Source organism: Tachysurus fulvidraco, chromosome 1 (genome assembly GCF_022655615.1).
Source record: "Tachysurus fulvidraco isolate hzauxx_2018 chromosome 1, HZAU_PFXX_2.0, whole genome shotgun sequence".
Classification (NCBI taxonomy): domain Eukaryota; kingdom Metazoa; phylum Chordata; class Actinopteri; order Siluriformes; family Bagridae; genus Tachysurus; species Tachysurus fulvidraco.
Window position 1 is genome coordinate 51,603,657 of NC_062518.1, and position 21,546 is coordinate 51,625,202.

The following is a 21,546-nucleotide window of genomic DNA, read 5'->3' on the forward strand; positions in this document are numbered from 1 at the left end:
TTACTGTTAAAGCTTAATTTACCACAGAAAGAATCTTTTATCTCTCTAAGGCATTGAGTTAATTTGGACACTGGCTATTTCATCTGGTTTTGATGAGATATATAACTGTGTATCATTAGCATAGCAATGGAAACTAATCCAATGTCTTCTAATGATGTTCCCTAATGGAAGCATTTATATTGTGAAAAGCAGAGGTCCTAGAACTGGTCCTTGAGGGACCCCATGATTAACTGATAATAAACTGGAGGATTCACCATTTAATTCTACAAAATGGTATCAGTCTGACAGGTAGGATCTAAACTTAAAGCCTGTCCATGAATACCTGTGTAATTTTGTATGCGATCTAAAAGGATGTTGTGGTCTATAGTGTTGAATGCAGCACCAAGGTCAAGTAGAACTAATAGTGACATACAGTCTTGGTCTGAAGCTAAGAACAGGTCATTTGTAACTTTAACAAGTGCAGTTAGGGTTATTACCCTAGGGGTAATAGGGATAAATGCGAAAGTGCACCCCCCTGATTCACATTATTTTCCTATGTGTTTGTGTACAAAATTAGGGTTATGTGTTTATGTTGATACCCACGGGTATCTGGAGCTCAGTTTGAGAATCCAAGCCCGCTCTACTTTTTTCCTCATTGTGTGTGTCCAGAACCTGTTATGTTGGAGTCCCATGATCTTCAGGGAACCAATGCCATGTCGGACAAAGTGCTGAACAATCAAGGTGTGTGATTCTTTCTTGTGTTTAATATTATACCTGTGTTGTGCCATTCTGGTGGATAATGTGTTTTTGGTTTCCCCTACGTAATGGGCATTACACTTCGTACAGTATATTAAATACACACAATTGGAAATGTCCTGTTTTAATGTAGGCTGAATGCTATGGATTTCCCTTGTACGTGGGTTTGTTATTATTATATACACTTCTTATTATCCTCCTCTTTTTTATGCAGGTACCCCTTCAGGCATTTTCTCAGGAAAGATCGGGAGTACCCCCGCTTTCGGAGGGCCTGGAACAGGATGGTTTTGTCTGTGTCTTTAAAATAGACCTTGATATCCAATTTGTGTGTTTTGGGAAAGTCTTTCCCCTTGTAGGTTACAGTATCCAGGAAATTTACCTCTGTTCTGTGTAAGGTGTGTTTAATTCTTATGAACCGATTGAGAACCTTTCTTTCCTAAGAAAGACATTTTGCTACTGTTATTGTTAACATTATTATTATTATTATTATTATTATTATTATTATTATTATTAGTGTAAAGCATTATTTCTATCAAAGTGCTACACAAGTGAAATTGGGAAGCTAACATGGTGTGGGTGCAGTGTGGTGCAGTGTGGTGCATGATGTGCTGTCGTGTGCGTCCCGGATGGCCCTGGTTGGGTAGCATCCCAGCGGATGACTTCCACTTTATTTGCATTTAAAGTGGAGAATAAGAGAGATCCAAGATCCTCTTCTGTGAAGTGGGCGTGGCTAACTCCCGTTTTTGGGAATTCATGAATATTTATAAGTTTTATGATGAAAATATTATTAGAGACTGTCGAGGTTGGCCCTATCTCCCCGTGGGAGGCGTCTGTCAAAATTCACAGAAGGGATGTGCAAAGTTGCATTAGGGAATGTGTCACCTGCCGCCTGAATCAGTCTGGTAACTTGTTTTGGAAAGAGTGCTGGGTATTTAGTGGTCCTATCATTTAGGCCAAATGATAGGACCACCTTCTGTGTGTCCGGTGAGGTCGGCGTATTATATTTAATTAGGTGGTGGGCATGGGATAAATTTGCTCCGGGATAACAGTCCACCTGAACCGCTGGGTTGTCGATTCTTGGGAGTCTCGAAAGGTTTGAGTCTCCAAGGATTAGGATTGGCCTCTGGGGTTTAAGGTCCCAATTGCGGTATTTGTCCCCCGAGTGGGGATGTCTTTCGAACTTGTCAGTTCGCCCCTGTTTCTTGGTTTGCTGCCCCTCCGTGGTGCTGTGGGTTCGGGTGTAGCAGGCTTTTTTTATTTGATTCTCCGGGGGTATCTTGGCTCTTCTCTTTTTATTAGGTGAAACGGCTGTGTCGGTCAATTGAACTGGATCTTGCGGGGTTAGGTTGGTGTCCCGTCTGATTTGTTTTATGAACGTATCAAGTTCTGTCTGGGCTGTATGTGTAAAGTATAAGTATATGTATAACTAATAGCTTTTTAACTGAAACAACAAACACATTATACTTCTCGTGTATTTACTTTTGGATCTCACTGCTCGGGGAACAGACACAGTTTCTATAGGGTGAGCTATGTGTGCATTTTCTGTGTCAATGTGCTGAGGTGAAGGATGGCTATTGAGATTTAAATTTAAAGAGTAGTTTACCAGTCAGAATGTGTTCAGCGCCCTGGAGATGTGGTCCGAGAGGATCTCCCTAATATAGTAACTTCTAAGACTGGCCTATACATGTGTGCCAAATTACATAACTTTCCTACATACGGTTCTATGGGCTGCCATTGACTTCAATGGAAGAAGAGGAATAATAATAATAATAATAATAATAATAATAATAATAATAATAATAATAATAATAATAATAATCATAATAATAAAACCGACAATAACAATAGGTGTCTACGCCCCTTCGGGGCTTGACCCCTAATAATAATAATAATAAGAAGAAGAAAACCGACAATAACAATAGGTGTCTACGCCCCTTCGGGGCTTGGCCCCTAATAATAATAATAAGAAGAAGAAGAAAACCGACAATAACAATAGGTGTCTACGCCCCTTCGGGACTTGACCCCTAATAAGAAAACCGACACTAACAATAGGTGTCTACGCCCCATCGGGGCTTGACCCCTAATAATAATAATAAGAAGAAGAAAACCGACAATAACAATAGGTGTCTACGCCCCTCGGGGCTTGACCCCTAATAAGAAAACCGACAATAACAATAGGTGTCTACGCCCCTTCGGGGCTTGGCCCCTAATAATAATAATAATAATAAGAAGAAAACCGACAATAACAATAGGTGTCTACGCCCCATCGGGGCTTGACCCCTAATAATAATAATAATAAGAAGAAGAAAACCGACAATAACAATAGGTGTCTACGCCCCTTCGGGGCTTGACCCCTAATAAGAAAACCGACAATAACAATAGGTGTCTACGCCCCTTCGGGGCTTGACCCCTAATTAGAAGGAGAAGAAGAAGAAGAAGAAGAAGAAGAAGACCGACAATAACAATAGGTGTCTACGCCCCTTCGGGGCTTGACCCCTAATAATAATAATAATAAGAAAACCGACAATAACAATAGGTGTCTACGCCCCTTCGGGGCTTGACCCCTAATAACTAGAATGGTACATTTCCTAAAGAAAATGTGAATGTGCTTGCACGTGATGTCAGTTCTCTTCATCATGCTGAGTGTTTTGATATATGACATGTCCATGTTGTGCTAAATTTTTTTATTTCGCTTATTTTGGGGGCGGGGCTACACATGACGTCAGTTCCCCTCATCGTGCTGAGTGTTTTATGTTGTGTAACTGAGATATGGCTTCTTTATATTGCAATATGGTTCGTAAGGTGCACTACATGGTTGCTAGGGTATGGCTGCACAGTTACTATGGTTATATTTGCAGACTAGTTTCTCACCTGCAACAAAAGAGCACACCTGAAAATCCATTTATCTTTTCCTGAAACAAGCGCCATGAAGATCTTGAACTAAAGCATCAATCAGTGATTTTACTGGGAAAAATTATAATCACGTTACAATAAGGATCATTAGTTCAAATGTAATGTATTAACTAACATTTACTGACCATGAGTAATAAATTATTATACTTAGTAATCTTTGTTAAAAATAATAAAAAAAAGACATTAAAAATGGTCATATCTGGTCCGTGTATCTTTTGGTCATTCAATTTTTCCATTTAGAAACGGGTATTAAAAAACAAAAAAGAGTGGCTATTTGATTTTTGTTTTTAAATACAAAAATTACAATTGAAATACAATGTTTTGTTTTGTTTTGTTTTTTTTTCATGGTCAAAAATAGATGAGTAAAATATTAAAAATGGTTTGATTTTCATTTTATATTTTGAATAACAACAAAAAAAAAATCACCAGAAAACAGAAACTAAAAAAGGTTCGTTTTTTATATTCCGAGACCAGGTGTGGTCATTTACATGATCCGTGCCAAATTTGAGATTGTGCTAATGTTACTTTAGTTCATACTAAAATGTTTTTGGAACCGTACTCGGTTATGATAATAGATATGGCAAAACAAGGCCTGTCATCTGCAGAAATCTCTGTGCGGATATCACATGAAAGCGGGGGAGCAAGAGGATGTTCTGCAAGAAATGTGAGGAGATTTTGTGCTGAAAATGGCTTAAGTGTGATGGGACTCCCCGACGCGCATTTGGAGTTAGAGGTGGCAAAAGCTATAACCGAGGTATGTACTTGCTATATCCCCCCGTTTTTAGTGTGTGTGTGTGTGTGTGTGTGTGTGTGTGTGTGTGTGTGTGTGTGTGCATGTGTGAGAACTAACATGTAGGCCTATATGCACACACATATGTCCTGCCTCCCCAGAGGGTCTTCAACTGGCATCTTTTATGCCCGCTTATTACAAATAGTAAATAAATCACACTAAATAGCCTCAGCCTACCATTATTTGTAAGTAATCGCTGTCAACATAATCCTTACAACACTGACAAATCCCTTAACACAGACATACACATGCTGCACTGGCATGATAAACATATATCAGCTGGTATGATTTTGGAAACTGGAAATCATGTTAATTTGTTACAATCTAGACGGGACCTACATATGGAAGAAGGATGATAAAGGGGTATCTCGCCATGAAAGAAGTGCATGCTGCAGAGACTCGAATTGGAACAGTGCTCAGAACTAGGCATCAGTCTTACCATGAAGCCAGACGTCAGGTATGTACTGTCTCAACATTAATATTTTACATTATCGAAATTCCAATTTATGTTTAATGTGTATTTTGATATGGTTGTTTAGCTGCAGTTACTTAGCTTGTCTAAGATTAAAAAAAAATAAAACTTACACAATTGTATAGTATAATCAAACCAAATACCCTCATTTTTATTTTATTTATTCATTATAATTATTCATATTAATTTATCTATAGGGACAACACAAATAGGCGTCGTTACATTTATAAAACCTGCAACCGATGCAGTGTATAAAGGACTAATGGGAATTTTTTTATATGATATAGTTTCAGTACATTGTTTATCTCAGGGTGCCCACAATCTCAACCCCATACCATATCAAGCTGGATACATGGGCCATAAGATCCATATGGACCAAAACGAAAAACTGGCTATGTTTGGGGTCACCCATGTTTTAGCCATTGATGGCTTCAGCAAAAAGGTTGTAGCTCATTCTACAATGCCTATAAAAAACAACCTTGCCATCTATGAAGATGTTTTCAGGTAACAGCCTATGTCTTGTTGTGAACACAAGGGATTGCATACACACGGCTAAGAATGTGACTTTTACGATCCCATTAAATTAAAATCAAAATTAACCTTGGCCTAAATGTAAATGTAGATTTTATTTTTTAAGTACATTTAAATTCTAGTTACATCGTTTTTTTTTAATGTTACATTCCATTTGGGAAAATGGTCCTTAAGCAGAGGACCAAGTGTAAATGTGCATAATGACTGCTGGGTTTATACATTTACAGATTTACTGGGAATTCTGCATAATTATTTTTCCTCAAATGGTGTACCAAATGACTTGGCTGGCTGTGGATGTCCCAATAAAATCCCACAGGAGCTGCTGCCTCATTCAGTTGATGCAGCAGACCTTTACAGCCAACAGTTGGGATCCTCACTGACCACACATTCAACTTTTGGAGTTGATCCATTTTCAACTGAACAGGACAAACTTAGAGTTGAGAATCAGTTTGCTGAGCAATATTCAGACATTTCAGACTTGTTCTCTAGAGCAGTGAACAATGACTTGGCTCCGTACAAACAGGCATTGCTCTGTCTTATGACCACAACTCAGCGCTATGTGTGAAAAGCAGATTGCTCTATTTGAACAGAATGTGAGAACAATGAACACCAATCACATCAACCAGCCTAAACATATAAATAAATTAACATTAAAACTCAATTTTTGAATCAATAAAACAAAGTCAAATACAACATGCCTATTTGTGAGTATAAAAGTGCAAAATGCTACTCCTCTTCAAAAAGAGATCTCAGAACAGAAAATGCTTCTGACAAACCATTAACCTCAAATATGTTGTTGCCTGTGGTGTTCCCTCTACATTTTGCACAGTACACAGAGGTCTCCTGCCACTGTTCCACACATGTTTTGCAGCCAATAATGCTTCGGCAACACTGTGTAAAGACTGGCTCCTCGATGAACTCTAAAAATTAAAAATAAAAAAATAAAATTAGAAAAACTAGTCAGTCATTATCTGTGTTTGTCTACCTGCCCTTAAAATGTTCTTGATGTACCGGATAACAGTGTTTCCTTATATTTAACTTTTAAAAATGTCTGTTATTGTATCATTACATCATGGGATGTTACAAAAGTGCATCAGTACATGTAATTAATTGTAGTGGATGAGACACAGCTGACCTTTGTTAGAGAATGTAATAACATACTGTATGTGTATTTGGAAATCTCAAACTCGGGCACAGACTACACAAAATGGATCCAAAATGATTTCACATGTGGGACAATTAACATTTATTGGGATACCTAATCATACAAACAACACAGCAGAACCTTTGCTTGATGGTCTGTAGCTGGGAAGGAGTCAGGATGATTCTTTGAGTTGCAGCCAGATTGGTGAGCTCTCGGATTGCTGCAGTGACATGTGGTAGGCTCTGTGATGCGTTTTGGTAGTGGTGGTGGGCTAAAAGCCATAACTTTTGTTGGAAAAATTAGAAAAGGAATAAATAAGGCTTTTTATTTATGAATGTAGCCTGCCCAAGTCAGGGCTGCTGCTTAAGAAATTCATTCATTTAAAACAAGACACTTATCTCACACACAAGCTCAATTTCCCTGATTATGGGAATATCTTAACAGGCTCTCAGTTACTTTGCTGTGTTAATGTATAAGAAACCCTGAGATCCAAAAAATAAATTGTGCCAAACATTATAAAAAAAAGATTTTCAAAAGTTTGAACCCGTTAATTCCTATATATTCCCGTTAATTCCCATGGAAAGTTTCCAGCTTTGAAAATTCCCGGAATTTTGCAACCCTACTCACATATCCCGGAGCCTTGGTTAAAATTGCAATTTTCTCATGATTTACAAATAGTTGCAAACATTTGGGAGATTTTAAGTACTCAAGTAAACGAAAGACATTACACTGGCCTAGTGGTTTTTGGATATTTTACATATTATGTACATATTGCAGTTTTAAAAGTACAACAAAAAATGTTTCCCACCTGTTGTTCCTTCAGACTCCAAGATTGCATTCCCCTGCGCATCAGTCAATACCATGGGATCATGGCTTCCAATGGCATCTTGCACTTTTCCGATTATCCCCTGAAGGGTAGCCTCAGATTCTAACAACTGGATCACCACCATCCTGCTGGGACTCAGCCTCCCGCCAACCACCTCAGCAAGGAAAATTGATCTGAAAGAATATCAATAAAATAATTGCTATGAAAGACAGGGCATTCATAATCCTAGCAATGAATTATGGTTTTATGTATTCTGTTTATCAACAATAAATACAAAATTTAGTTTGACATAATCTTGCTGACAAGATTATTCCATGAGCAAAGGTTATAAAAGTCGGGGTTAAAATGTGCATAATAGTGTAAATGAAACTACAAAGAAGACAAAGAGTGCCAACTGGAGTTGATATGATCATATCATCAAATGTTAACTGTGTTTTGCAAAGATATCTAATTATATTTTATTTCCCATAATTGGCAAACTATAAATGGCTTTCATTTGAGAAGCGATCTAGACCAACTTTACCTTTGAAATGTTTTAGAGACAGTGTCTGTGGGGGAGTCCGCTGTGCAGTTGAACTAGTAGTTGCAGGTGTTCGCATAAATGTAAAACGTCGGCCTGAGCTAGCTGTGGCTTGCGAGGTGTCCTTCTCACCATGAATCTCATAGTGAGCTCTTGGAGTGAGTTCATATGAGCTAAAATGACCCGATGAGCCAGGAAAAATGGCCACATTTGCGTCGTCAGTCATATACAGACTTTGAGTTGAGACCTGTCAAGAAATGAATAAGACAAATAACCACTAGTGTATATCTCCAAGCCTTTTTCGTCATATTTTTCAGTGACTACTGAGAGGAAAACTTATCCAAATGCTAAATCTCAAAATTATTTAAAGTACAGTACAAAAGGTAATTTTTTTTACGGACAATCCACGAGGCAGACTTGAAAGTCTGTACTAAATTTAGTGGTGTTAGGCTAGCCTCACTACCGTCTTTGTATGTTTTTTGTACAGGTGCTGGTCATATAATTAGAATATCATTCAAAAAGTGAAACTTGTATATTATATTCATTCGTTACACACAGACTCATATGTTTCAAATGTTTATTTCTTTTAATTTTGATTATTATAAACTGACAAAATTCAGTATCTTCTCAGAAAATTTGAATATTGTGAAAAAGGTTCAATATTGAAACTCAGAACACATGCAGAAGGGCCTTTAATAATGGTCTCTCAGTCTAGTTCTGTAGGCTACACAATCATGGGGAAGACTGCGGACTGACAGTCTTCGATCATTGAAAAGACGACCATTGGTTTGGCACCTGCACACAGTGCTAAAGCTACCAGTACCTGGTTTAGGACCATGGATCCCGTTCTTAATTGGCTAGCAAACTTGCCTGACCTAAACCCCATAGAAATCTATGGTGTATTGTGAAGATGTGATATGCCAGACCCAATAATGCAGAAGAGCTGAAGGCCACAATCAGAGCAACCTGGGCTCTCATAACACCTGAGCAGTGCCACAGACTGATCGACTCCATGCCACGCCGCATTGGCTTGCAGTAATTCAGGCAAAGGAGAGCCCCACCTAAGTATTGAGCGCTGCACATGCTCATACTTTTCATGTTCATACTTTTCAGGTGGCCAAGATTTTCTAAAAAATACCTTTCTTTGGGTTGGGTCTTAAGTAATATTCTAATTTTCTAAGATACTAAATGTGGGATTTTCCTTAGTTGTTAGTTATAATCATCAAATTAAAAGAAATAAACATTTGAAACATATGAGTCTGTGTGTATGAATGAATATAATATACAAAATTTCACTTTTGAATGGAATTAGTTGAAATAAATCAACTTTTGATGATATTCTACTTATATAACCACACACTGTATGTTGGCATGTTTGACTTTTAACCTCAACGGCTGCAGCATGGTTGAACCAAATTTTCCACTTAATCTTGACATGACACCCTGGAACATCTCAGCTAACGTTATAGCAAGCTATCAAGCTACAACTTGATGCATTTCTTTTACCTGAAATATGCGACTTAGTTTTTCTGCACTCATGTCGTCTTCCTTGAGAGACACTCTTTTATTGTTTCTGAAAACGACGTAGCGATCCATGTCGGTTCGTGTATCGCGGTCGATTACACAGTACGTCCAATGTGCCACCGCTCCGTCCAATTTTGGCACTCTTGCATGGGTGGCTCTAGGGTGTGGCAATAGCAGGTGGTTCTTCTTCTTCTATTCTTATTGGCGGGAGGCAACTAGCAATTAAGGTGCATATCCGCTACCTGCTGTACTGGAGTGTGGGCCAGAGATCAGTGTGTATATATCTGCATATATATATATAAACTAATAATAATAACTATATAAAATAAATATTATTACTAATGGGTTGTATGTAATATATAATAGTAATTGAAAATAATTAAAAAAAAACAGTTAAAATTCTTTTCATTAATCCAGTTTTCTTTCAGAAAAATAATAAAACTTTAATAATTTGTTCTTCATTTAATATTCTCTTAAGATTCAACTCATGCACCCCCATTTTCTTTAACATCATCTTTAAAAACCTTACTCTTTGCATGTTATATTTAATGCATTGACAAATAACATGCTCCACTGTCTCTTCTTCTTCTAATCCACACTCACACGGCAGTGGTTCTTCTTCTTCTTTTCTTGCTATAACGCAGATCGCAGACATTTAAGTGCATTACCGCTACCTATCGCACAAAAGGGCCATTGACACTCTCCCTATGATTATTTACTCAAATTACCAATACAATCACTCCTTATTCTTATACCCACATATATGCTTCATAGAGTTTCATCCGGCGCTGCGTGTTCAGCTCCTCACTCAGCCTCATGGCAGGAAAGATAGATAGATAGATAGATAAATAAATAAATAAATAAATAAATAAATAAATAAATAAATAAAACCACTTATATACGCTTTTAAACAAGTACTTTCCAAAAAAAAAATAAACAAATAACATTTTTGGCATTATATTTCTACCTGGATTTAATAAATGTATTATCTTAAAGTGCTCACACTTATTCTTTAGTTCATTCTTTAATTCATTCCTTTCAACACAATATATCTCCCACAATGCATTATTACAACTATTTCATTAACACCACATATACCTCCAGTGTTGTAATGTAACGGAGTACAAATACTTCGTTACTGTACCTAAGTAGAAATGTAACGTATCTGTACTTTACTTCGCTATTTAAATTTATGACACTTTTCAATTCACTTTTACTACTCCACTACATTTCCGAGATAAAATGTAAACTTTTACTCCTTATATTTCCACTAAGCATCTTCATTACTCGTTACGTACAAAATAAAGTCAGCAGAAATGTGGTGTGACTGTAATAGTGAGGTTTGGTGAATCACTGCTCCTAGTTGTATTAACGCCTTCGCACCACAGGTACGCGCAGCGTGCACCGCGCAGTCAGAGCTGGGGGCATTTAACGTTAATTGGGGATATTAATATTAATGCAAACAATCCATTCAATACTAAATAAAAATAACATTTATTGATTTTGGTCTTTGTCTTGTGAATATTAGTTTATTAATGACTGCATTCATTACACACACTGTTTGTAGAGAATTCACACATACATGGACTGATCTGATTCAAGACTGACATCATTACATCATGCATAAAGTTTTGGTGTCCACTTTTGGCCATTTAATAATACCATAACTTTTGGCTTACTATGTTGTCATATAATATATAATATGAAACTCTTCTTGTGTTTAAATTCTCACTGAGGGCTAAAACCCCTAAAGATGAAACCCTAGAACCGCCCTGATCTTATAACCTACTGAAAATCACTGAAATTTTACTTTTACTTTTACTTCAATACTTAAGTACAGTACATTAAATATCAGAAAATGACTTTTGATACTTAAGTACAGTAATATCAGATACTTTATGACTTTTACTTGAGTAATATTCTAAAAGGTGACTTTCACTTCTACTGAAGTCATTTTCTAGTACGATACTTTTACTTTTACTCAAGTATTGCTTTCTAGTACTTTAAACAACACTACATACCTCACATAGACCCGTTGGACGTTTGCTTAGCATAGTACTGTTCAATCTTGTATGCCCCAATCTTAATCTAGTAATTATGATCTCTTCAGATCAACTCCTACCTGACACTCTTCCTTTACCCACTGTTGGCTGAATTTGAAAGAAATGTCTACCTTTTATATTTGAATCCCACTGATGCCATATTTTCAGAACATTATTTTTGATTATTGATTTAATTTCGTTCTATGGCCTTTTTAGCTAAAACATCTGCCTTTTCATTTCCTCTTAAGCCAATATGAACCAGAACCCACAAAACCTTGACTTTTACATTAATTTGATTAAGTGAATATAATTCTTGAATAATCTATATTACCAAGTCTTGTGTAGTTTCTGACTTCTGCTCAGTCAGACCTATTACGACTGAGCTAGAATCTGAACATATAATTGCCTTGGATATTTTAACTTCACTAATCCACTTTATTGCAATAATTATTGCAAACATCTCTACTGTATACACTGATAAACGATCCGATATCTTATTGTTCTTATACTTTTGATTTTGGAATTATGAATGTAGAACCCACATAACCTGTTTTTTGATCTTTTGAAGTATCTGTGAAAATGTGCATATGTTCCCCATACCTTGACCCCACATACTCCCTTACATTATATAGCCTACCTCTGATTCATGAGGTCCTATCGCAGGTGCTTCAGCACCCCCAAGAAAGACAAAATCACCTCTATAGCACCCCCTACAGATTTTTCCCTGGGATCAGCAGGCTGTAGCCTATATATAAATACGCTGGTAATAAAAAAATAAACAAAATAAGTTTTATTTTATTATTCATAAAAAATAATAACCTGTATATTACTCCCCCTCAGCACCTCCCATCAAAATTATCTGGCGCCGCCCCTGTGCTCTTGTCATGTAATGACCACATCTGGTCTCAGAATATAAAAAAACGAGCCTTTTTCGTTTCTGTTTCTGGTCATTTTATTTTTCTTTGTTATTTGAAAAATAAAATGAAAATCAAACCATTTTTAAAATTTTACTCATCCATTTTTGACTATGAAAAAAAAAAACATGTTGTATTTCAATTGTAATTTTTGTATTTAAAAACGAAAATCAAATAGCCACTCTTTTTTGTTTTTTAATACCCGTTTCTAAATGGAAAGTCGAATGACCAAAAGATACACGGACCATATCTGCTGTAAAACTGTAGACACATTTACACATATTTACAAGCATCTATCAGCAAAACATTTTTAAATAGTAGTACTATATTCAGACATCATTTCACACTCATGACTGACCAAATTGGCTGTAATTCTGTACAATTTACCGCTGTTGAAGTGCCTTAGAATAACAAGATTCTACAAAAGTACTGTTTTCTTAGCTGGTGAAAAAAACTGGAATACATATTTAAATTGTGAATATGCAGGTAGAAATATGTGTGGGTAAAAAGGAAAGGAGAACTTCATAGTGCATTATTTAATGCACAAGTTTAATGCCCACTTATATTGGCCAATGTATCATAAATGCACACAAATCTCATTGGTTCCACATATGGTCGCTGTCGGGCTGAATCCTCGTATTTCCAAAACCATTATTTTTCAGGGAATTAAAAAAATTGGCATTTTTTTTTTTTTTTTAGTCATTAAACATTGTATCGTTAAAGTTGTTATTATACCTTATATTACTATCATATACTGTTGTGTACCAACATTAACACAACATTTTCCCAAAGTCAAGTTTTATCGGAGATACAAGCTTTATGACTCGGGAGCAGGGAGATACGAATCATGCTGTCACTGATAAGAACAGTACGGACACAGACTTCCCGTCCCTTTAACTTTTCCTTATATACAGTACAAATTACAACCTGATGATGTCTTTAGGTTATGATTTCTGTCTCTCTCTTTGGCTAATTATTTTCCAGGACTCTGTCTCTATCTCCCTTTATGGTATGTGAGTTTAATTAGCCACTTCCCCTAAAAAATTGTCATTATGTCCTTTTAAATTAAGTAGGTCGTTTAGTTTGGTTCAATACCTTGTCCTCCTGCATTCTCTGTATAGTGGACACCAGGATATCTCTCTCAGAAAACAAATAGGGTCTTCTATTCTGAAACAAAATAAACAGCAACAAATATATTACAGAACAAACATATATGTAAATATACTGGAAAATATAATACAATATATTAAAAAATACATTTTCTGATACACCAGTTTCAAACTTCTGATACAAACTCCTGATACACCAGTTTCTACCCATTGTCTAAAAACATGCAGATGAGGTAAATTCAGCTCACTATAAATTGCTGTTAGGTGTGTGTGTGTGTGTGTGTGTGTGTGTGTGTGTGTGTGTGTGTGTGTGTGTGTGTGTGTGTGTGTGTGTGTGTGTGTGTGTGTGTGTACTGGGTGTACCCTGCCTGTGGCCCGAGATGCTGGGACAGGCTCCTATCCTCCTGTGACTTTACAGAGGTTAAGACATTTTGGAAAATTGATGGATGATGAATGGATGGACTGAAATTATTTAATAAAAATGTTGCAGTGCTCTGACTATTATGGTGTGTAACTTTAACACTGTATACATTTTACATCAGTTTGATGACAACTAAAACATTAAACTATAACAAAAGATGCATTAATCTTTAACATTGTTAACTAAGTATTAGAATGGTTTTATACTATTGGGGCAGTTTAGAGATATAACTGTGTTAGATAAACATTCTGTGAAGATGTTGGTCTATATCAGCTTTACTGATGCTGGTAACATTTCATGGATGCAGTCAGATTTACTTTTAATGTATTAAATATTGTACAGTAATGTCATACGTTGTTGACGTGAAATGTTCTGCACACTAATGTTGAGGATGAAAGTTTACTGAAAGAGAGCAGTAAGAGATGCAGCACATGGTGTGGTTCACTTACTGCGTTCAGATGTTGCCATCTAGTGGTGGTGTGTCGCAAGGAAAAAGTCAGTGATCTGAGATATAAATTCTTATATAGTATACTGTCCTGAACTTCAAACCAGGTGACTGTGGATCAGCAGAACAAACATGGGGAAGTTAGGATAAGAAAAAGGACGGAATAAGACTTTTATTACTAAATCATGTATTTGCATTTTTTTATTTAAATGTTTTCTTACATCAGACTTAAACCCAGTAAGAATGTTAAACTGAACTTAGACAGCATTTAAAAAATTTTATACATTAGAGTTATAGTGACTGTCAGTAAATGCATTATATTTGTTTATTGGTTATTGAATGTAATTTTTATTAAATATAATAAACCCCAGACCCTATGATGCTTTATCTTTATTTTAAGGGTGAAAAAAAAAACAACAAAAAGAAAATCTCCACAAAAGGACTTCACTATTATATGTAAAGACACTAAAGAAGCAGCGCTCCTGAGTAGAGACCAGGTAAAGGACAAAAGATCAATCTGTTCCTTCCCCAGAATAATCACCATGCTCAATTACATAGAAATTTGTATTAGTATCATTTACTAAAGTGGACACTTTATTAATACAACACATAATTATATATACTGATGTCATATCTATTAATATGAGAGGTGAAAATAAATAAAAAATTAGGAGGGGGAAAGCAGATATGGACATTATTACTTTAATGATCCAAATGACAAGAAATAATAGACAGAACATTAGGACTCAGGACACAAAGAGACAGGGGAGCTAACTCATAAAGGTAGGAGAACATGGACAGTGTAAAGAAAATGAACAGAATTAAAAACAGAGCCTCATGTAATGTTTTTTTTTTTTTTTTTTTTTTTTTTTTTAGCTAAATAAATTGAAAGCAAAGAAAAATCTAGCTGCATACCCTAATCTAAACTACCTAAAAGTACAGTGGGCAGGGTCATCGCTCTGCCCAATGGTGCTTTTCTCTCTTTTGTCCATTTATTTATACTGAACTGATAAACGGTGAACTGTCAATTCAGGTGGATTACAGACTTTAACATGAACTGTGAGTAAACATGTGAAGTGACGTTTCATATAAGAGCTCGTTCTGAGCTGAGATCTAGTGATTTTTTATGTAAATGTTAGAAGGTGAAAATTTGAAATGAATTCTTGAAAAAAAAATTCAACTCATTTTGAAGATTAATAAGGAATTTGTGAAAAGTGAAAAGTTTATATTCTTTTTATTCCTTTAATGTTGTAAAAAATGTAACTACTTTCATATAATTGATCACTCAATCAGAGGTAATGAATAAATAAATAAAAACAAAAAAATTTTTTTAATCACTAGCTGAAGTTTTATTGAGCGCTGTCAGGGAGAAGGGAGTCCTTACTTACAGAGAGAGAGAGAGAGAGAGAGAGAGAGAGAGAGAGAGAGAGAGAGAGAGAGAGAGAGAGCACCAGGCCAGAGTGTGGAAGACCAGATCATGACAAAGGTACAAGCACAAACAAGGGAACACAACAACAGCAACAAGTCTAAACAGAAAACCAAACAGAAACAAAAACACACGCAAATGGACAACTGCAACTCGCACTGACTGTCTGTCTCTAGTATACATGTGCTTTACGCAGCACAAACGGAGCTCCGTTACAATTATTATATTTATACAAATATATATATTATACAAATACATCAGTGTCATTCACAAGGTTCTCCCACAACTCAGTAAACACGACTTACAAGCCCCGAGCCTCTTTTTGTCTTTTTCTCTTTGCACGACATTGTCCTTTTTCCCGAGACCCGACGTGATCTCGTAGCGAGCAACAAAGTCCCTGCTCAACAAACATGTTGCTGAACGCTCGGGATCTTGTCTGCAGCGTCGTATTTTCGCTCGTCGCTGAGAAACAGTCATCAGCCACGGCCCGGGTTAAGTCTACAACGTTCTCATGCTTACTTTTAGCCCGGCCCCCCGGGCGAGAGGAGGAAGGTTCCTGTGTTACACAGCGTACAGCGTTACACCTCGTTTATTCTACTATATATATATATATATATTATATTATATAATATATATATATATATATATATATATATATATATAGATAGAGAGAGAGAGAGAGAGAGAGAATAGAGAGAGAGAGAAGCGAGGAATTGGCTGAAGTTGCTCCCGCTCCTGCCGCCATGCCGGCCAAAGCGCCCAAGAAGGCAGGTTCGAGGACCAAGAAAAACAGGCCCTAGTGGCCCATAGCGGTTTTCCTCGTCCAAGGATAGGATACGATGTGGAAGAAGAACAACTTACAAAATATTAAGAGGCCAAAATGCCGGCGACCCCCAAGAAAGCAAGCCAAAGCCCCAGAGGGCCAAAAAGCCGGCGACCCCCAAGAAGGTAAGGGCTAAAGCAGCGAAGGCCAAAAAAGGCTCCCAAGAAGAAGTAAACGTGTTTCTTATGTTTTTTACTCCTCAAATGGCTCTTTTAAGAGCCACCCATGTTTTCGCTTAAAGAGCTGTTCCTATTCTGATAAACATGATAAACAAAATGATGACGTCATGGTGACTTTAGTGATTCTGTACCGAGTGTTTAGGCAGCTACAGACTTCTACATTCACCTTCACATAAACGTATGAACAACTAGGGACAATTGGACAGTTTACATTTAAATCCATGTGTATTTGTCTTTACTCTCTTCTGTACTAATATATGCTTTATAGATATAAACCAGTGAATAATCAAGATACTGATCATAAATCAGTTTACAAATTGTTTTCTCTCTACAATGATATGCATTTAGTCTTTATTTATTTTAATTTCGTTCACTCTCTCTCTCTCGCTCTCTCTCTCTCCTCTCCCTCTCACACACACACACACACACACACAACACACACACACACACACACAACACACAACACACACGGCAGTGGGAGGGGCATGTGATGTACAATAGAATAGGACTGACCCTGGAATTCTACGGCGTGTTTCGGATTGGTTCTTCCGTCACAAGTATCTTAGCCATAAGAGAGATGCCGTGATGTTATATGACAGAGTGCTAGAAGAAACAGCGCTGTTATTTCGGTGTTATTCTTACAAACGTATCCTGAGCTACAAGATGAGTGGAAGAGGCAAAAACCGGCGGTAAAACTAGGGCTAAGGCCAAGACTCGTTCATCCAGGGCCGGACTGCAGTTCCCCCGTGGGTCGTGTGCACAGGCTTCTGCGTAAAGGTAATTATGGCCCAGCCCGTCGGTGCCGGCGCTCCGGTTTACTTGGCTGCCGTGCTCGAGTATCTGACTGCTGAGATCCTCGAGTTGGCCGGTAATGCCGCCCGTGACAACAAGAAGACCCGTATCATTCCCCGTCACCTACAGCTCGCTGTGGCGTAACGACGAGGAGCTGAACAAAGGAGTGACCATCGCTCAGGGAGGTGTACTGCCCAACATTCAGGCCGTTGCTTTCTGCCCAAGAAGACCGAGAAAGCCGTCAAGACCAAGTAAACTCGCTCAGCGCTGCGTTTCTCAACATATAAAAAGGCTCTTTTAAGAGCCACCCACTTTTATTGACAAAGTGCAATTTCATCCTGCTTTTTATTAATACTGTGAGTGTCAACTTTATAAAGACAATTTCCCCAAATAAGTGTTAATCTAACACTAATTATAACTGGTCTTGTTTAAAGACAGATGACCTGACAACAACATTAATAATAATAATAATAACAACAATAATAATAAATAATGAAGCCTGCTGTCTAATGACACCAAGAGACAGTAGGGTTGCTGACAGAAAATAAAAGCGCTGTGCTACTGAGAGCGCCAGTAAAATAGGGGTGGGCGGTTTGGGTATCCAACTGTGTCCGTGACAGAGAACGGTCCAATAGTCATCAGGTGACGTAACAGGTTCTATCCGGCAGATGTGTGCTTTCAATCAGCCCAATGAGAACAGGGCGGCGTAGGGCTAAATAGACAGCGTTCGCCAGCGCCATTATCCGCCGTTATCAGAAGTCTACTGAGCTGCTTATCCGCAAACTGCCCTTCCAGCGCCTGGTCAGAGAAATCGCTCAGGATTTCAAGACCGACCTGCGTTTCTAGAGCTCGGCCGTCATGGCTTTGCAGGAGGCTAGCGAGGCATACCTGGTCGGTCTGTCGAGGACACCAACTGTGCGCCATTCACGCCAAGAGAGTGACCATCATGCCCTAAGGCAGCTGGCCCGCCGTATTCGCGGAGAGCGCGCTTAAACCTCAATTCTGTCTAATGTACACAAAGGCTCTTTAAGAGCCGCCACCACATTCTCTCTGATTAATGAGCACTTCTTCATATTTGTGTGTGTGAGCTCAGGGTTTGTTGTTGTAAAGTTCACTGTGTGTGTGTGTGTATGTGTATATATATATATATATATATATATATATATATATATATATATATATATATATATATATAATAATCTCACATGTCAGTCATGGGAAGTTTGGTCTTTCAGACAGTTCGTTTTAATGAACAATTCAATGAACAAGTTCACCAGTTCTTTTACGTCATCCCACCGCTGCCGCCAGAAATTAATACAATCAATTTAACACATTTGAAAAGTTCTTTGTAATCATAACTTTAGTTGAATTTGTTTCTTGCATTTAAGTTTTGCAACTAAAACCCCAGTACAGGCATTGATGTGCAAACGTGGTGTTTCTACATGTCTTAAATGATATAAAGTTAATAAACTAGTCTTCATCAACTTACAATAACTTACAAAAAAGCATATCTTTCTTTGAAATGTTTTTTTTCCCTATATATATAGATATATCTATATATATCTATCTATATATATATTATATATATTATATATATATATAATCTATCGAATGGACGCTTTTTCTCCTCCTGGACTTCTCGAGAACGTTGAAGACGGCGTGCCTTGGTTTCATCATTCACGACACAGAATCCTTTACCGCCAAACTGTACATTGTTTTTAAATGAAAAATATATACAAATATAACAATATCATCCATTGTTTACTTTTGATTTCAGTGAGCTTTCATTGTGAATGACACTAATCTCAGTCTGACAACTCAGTATGGAGACAATATAGCACATTTACACTATAAACCTTATAGATTCTGTAATATTTTGTGTTTTACAGCTGATAAAATGAAAATGATAAAAGGGTTAACAGACACATTATTAGACACATTAATAGACACATTGCTTCATGTCATAACATCGTTTTACCAGCAGATGGCAAAAAAGGATTGTTGTATTTTCTTATGAACAATTTCTTTTACAGTTAGTGACATGTATTTATGATTAGTGTGTTCACATTTACAAACCTCTTCACACAGTTAGAACAACAGTCTATGTGACTGAATCACCTTTCACTGCTTTGTATTATGGAAAAGCATTAAATAAACTCAGCTTTCAAACTTCATGAATTCTTCTATTGTTCAAACTCATCAAAACCAACAAAACTGTGTATCTACAGAACATTTTTCACCTTTACATAATGTTTTATAAACTAATCAATATAATTAAAAAGCCCAACCAAATTATCTTTATTATTATAATAAAATATATTTATTCAAAGTTTTAATAAAATAAACAAACCAATAGACTAAAAATAATGTAACTAATGCAGTATATAATTAAGTGTGTTATTAATGTATTACGTGTAACTGAAGTAAATAAGTCTATTGAAGTGTAGGTGTTAAAAATGCAAACAAAATAATAATAATAAGAAGAAGAACAAGAAGAAGGAGAAGAAGAATTAAATGTAAATATAATCCTTAGCCTAATGTTAGCTAACCTGCTAGCGACCATAGCTGTCAGTTTAAATTCCATACTAAAATCCTGAAAGGAGTTGATGAGCTTAGATAACGAGCATTTAGTTTATTTCCACAATCTAATATTCAAGTCCATTAAAAAGTCACTTTTCACAACCCTGACTACTGGATTTACACTAATTCCTACTTAAACTAGTGATTAGTCAGATCTGGTGATAAAGGGCTTGGTGACAGATGTATGTTGTCTACCTAGAGAACTTCACTAATACATTTACATTTACAGCATTTGGCAGACACCCTTATCCAGAGCGACGTACATAAGTGCTTAAATCTCTAACATTGAATACATTAATGCTGGTTCACCAGGTTACATACTTAAGATACCATGAGTTTAAAACATTTGTTCAAAGTTACAATGAAAAAGTGTCAAAGGGTTTTTTTTTTGTTTGTTTGTTTTTTAAAATGCAAAAGATAAGGGAAGAAGTGCTAGTTGAAATGTTTCCTGAATAAGTAGGTCTTAAATCATTTCATTTACACAACATCATAGTGACTATAAAGGTAGTTAGCCTGCTGAAGTCAGTTTGAACAATTATACAGGAGCATTTTTAATAGATGTGGGGGGTGGACAGGCTCAATTCAAGTCAAGTCAAGTCACCTTTATTGTCACATCACCACAGCACATGTGCCAGTATGAATTATATACAGTATGAATTATATATGTGTATGTATATATATGTATGTATAAGTATAAATATAAATGATATATATAAGTATAAGTTTTATATACATGTAATATATATGTAACATGTAAGGTACGACAGACTGTGCAGATACAGAAATGTCCTGTGGTACCGATAGCTTATTGTCAGATAGATTGTTATATTAAATTAAATGCAGTGTGTGTGTATAGTCCAGTGTGTATAGATGCAGTACGAATGCAGTGTGCGTGTGTGTGTGTGTGTGTGTGTGTGTGTGTGTGTGTGTGTGTGTGTGTGTGTGTGTGTGTGTGTGTGTGTGTGTGTGTAGTCTAGTGTTGAACTGTTGAATTTTGAGTGCAGTGTGTAGCATACCATATTGTGGAAGTATGCTGTAGGCTGTGTTAGTTATGGCTGTTAATTAGTCTGATAGCCTGAAGGAAAAAGCTATCCCTTAGTCGACTAGTGCGGGATTGGATGCTGCGGAGATGTCTTCTTGAGGGGAGCAGAGAGAGCAGTCTGTGGGACGGGTGGCAGGAGTCATTAGTGATCCTCCGAGCTTTTCTTATACACCGCCTGTTGTAGATGTCCTGGAGGGAGGGAAGCTCACCTCCAACAATGTGGCTGGCAGTTCGCATGACTCTTTTCATGGTTTTACGGTTGCCAGCAGTGCTGTTTCCAAACCAGGCGGTGATGCAGCCCATCAGGATGCTCTCTAT

The 21,546-nt window shown here is 36.9% G+C and overlaps 1 pseudogene; it reads left to right on the forward strand.

Moving 5' to 3' along the window:
* The first annotated feature begins 17,477 nt into the window (after positions 1 to 17,477).
* Positions 17,478 to 17,987, forward strand: LOC113653809 (annotated as a pseudogene).
* The last annotated feature ends 3,559 nt before the right edge of the window (positions 17,988 to 21,546 follow it).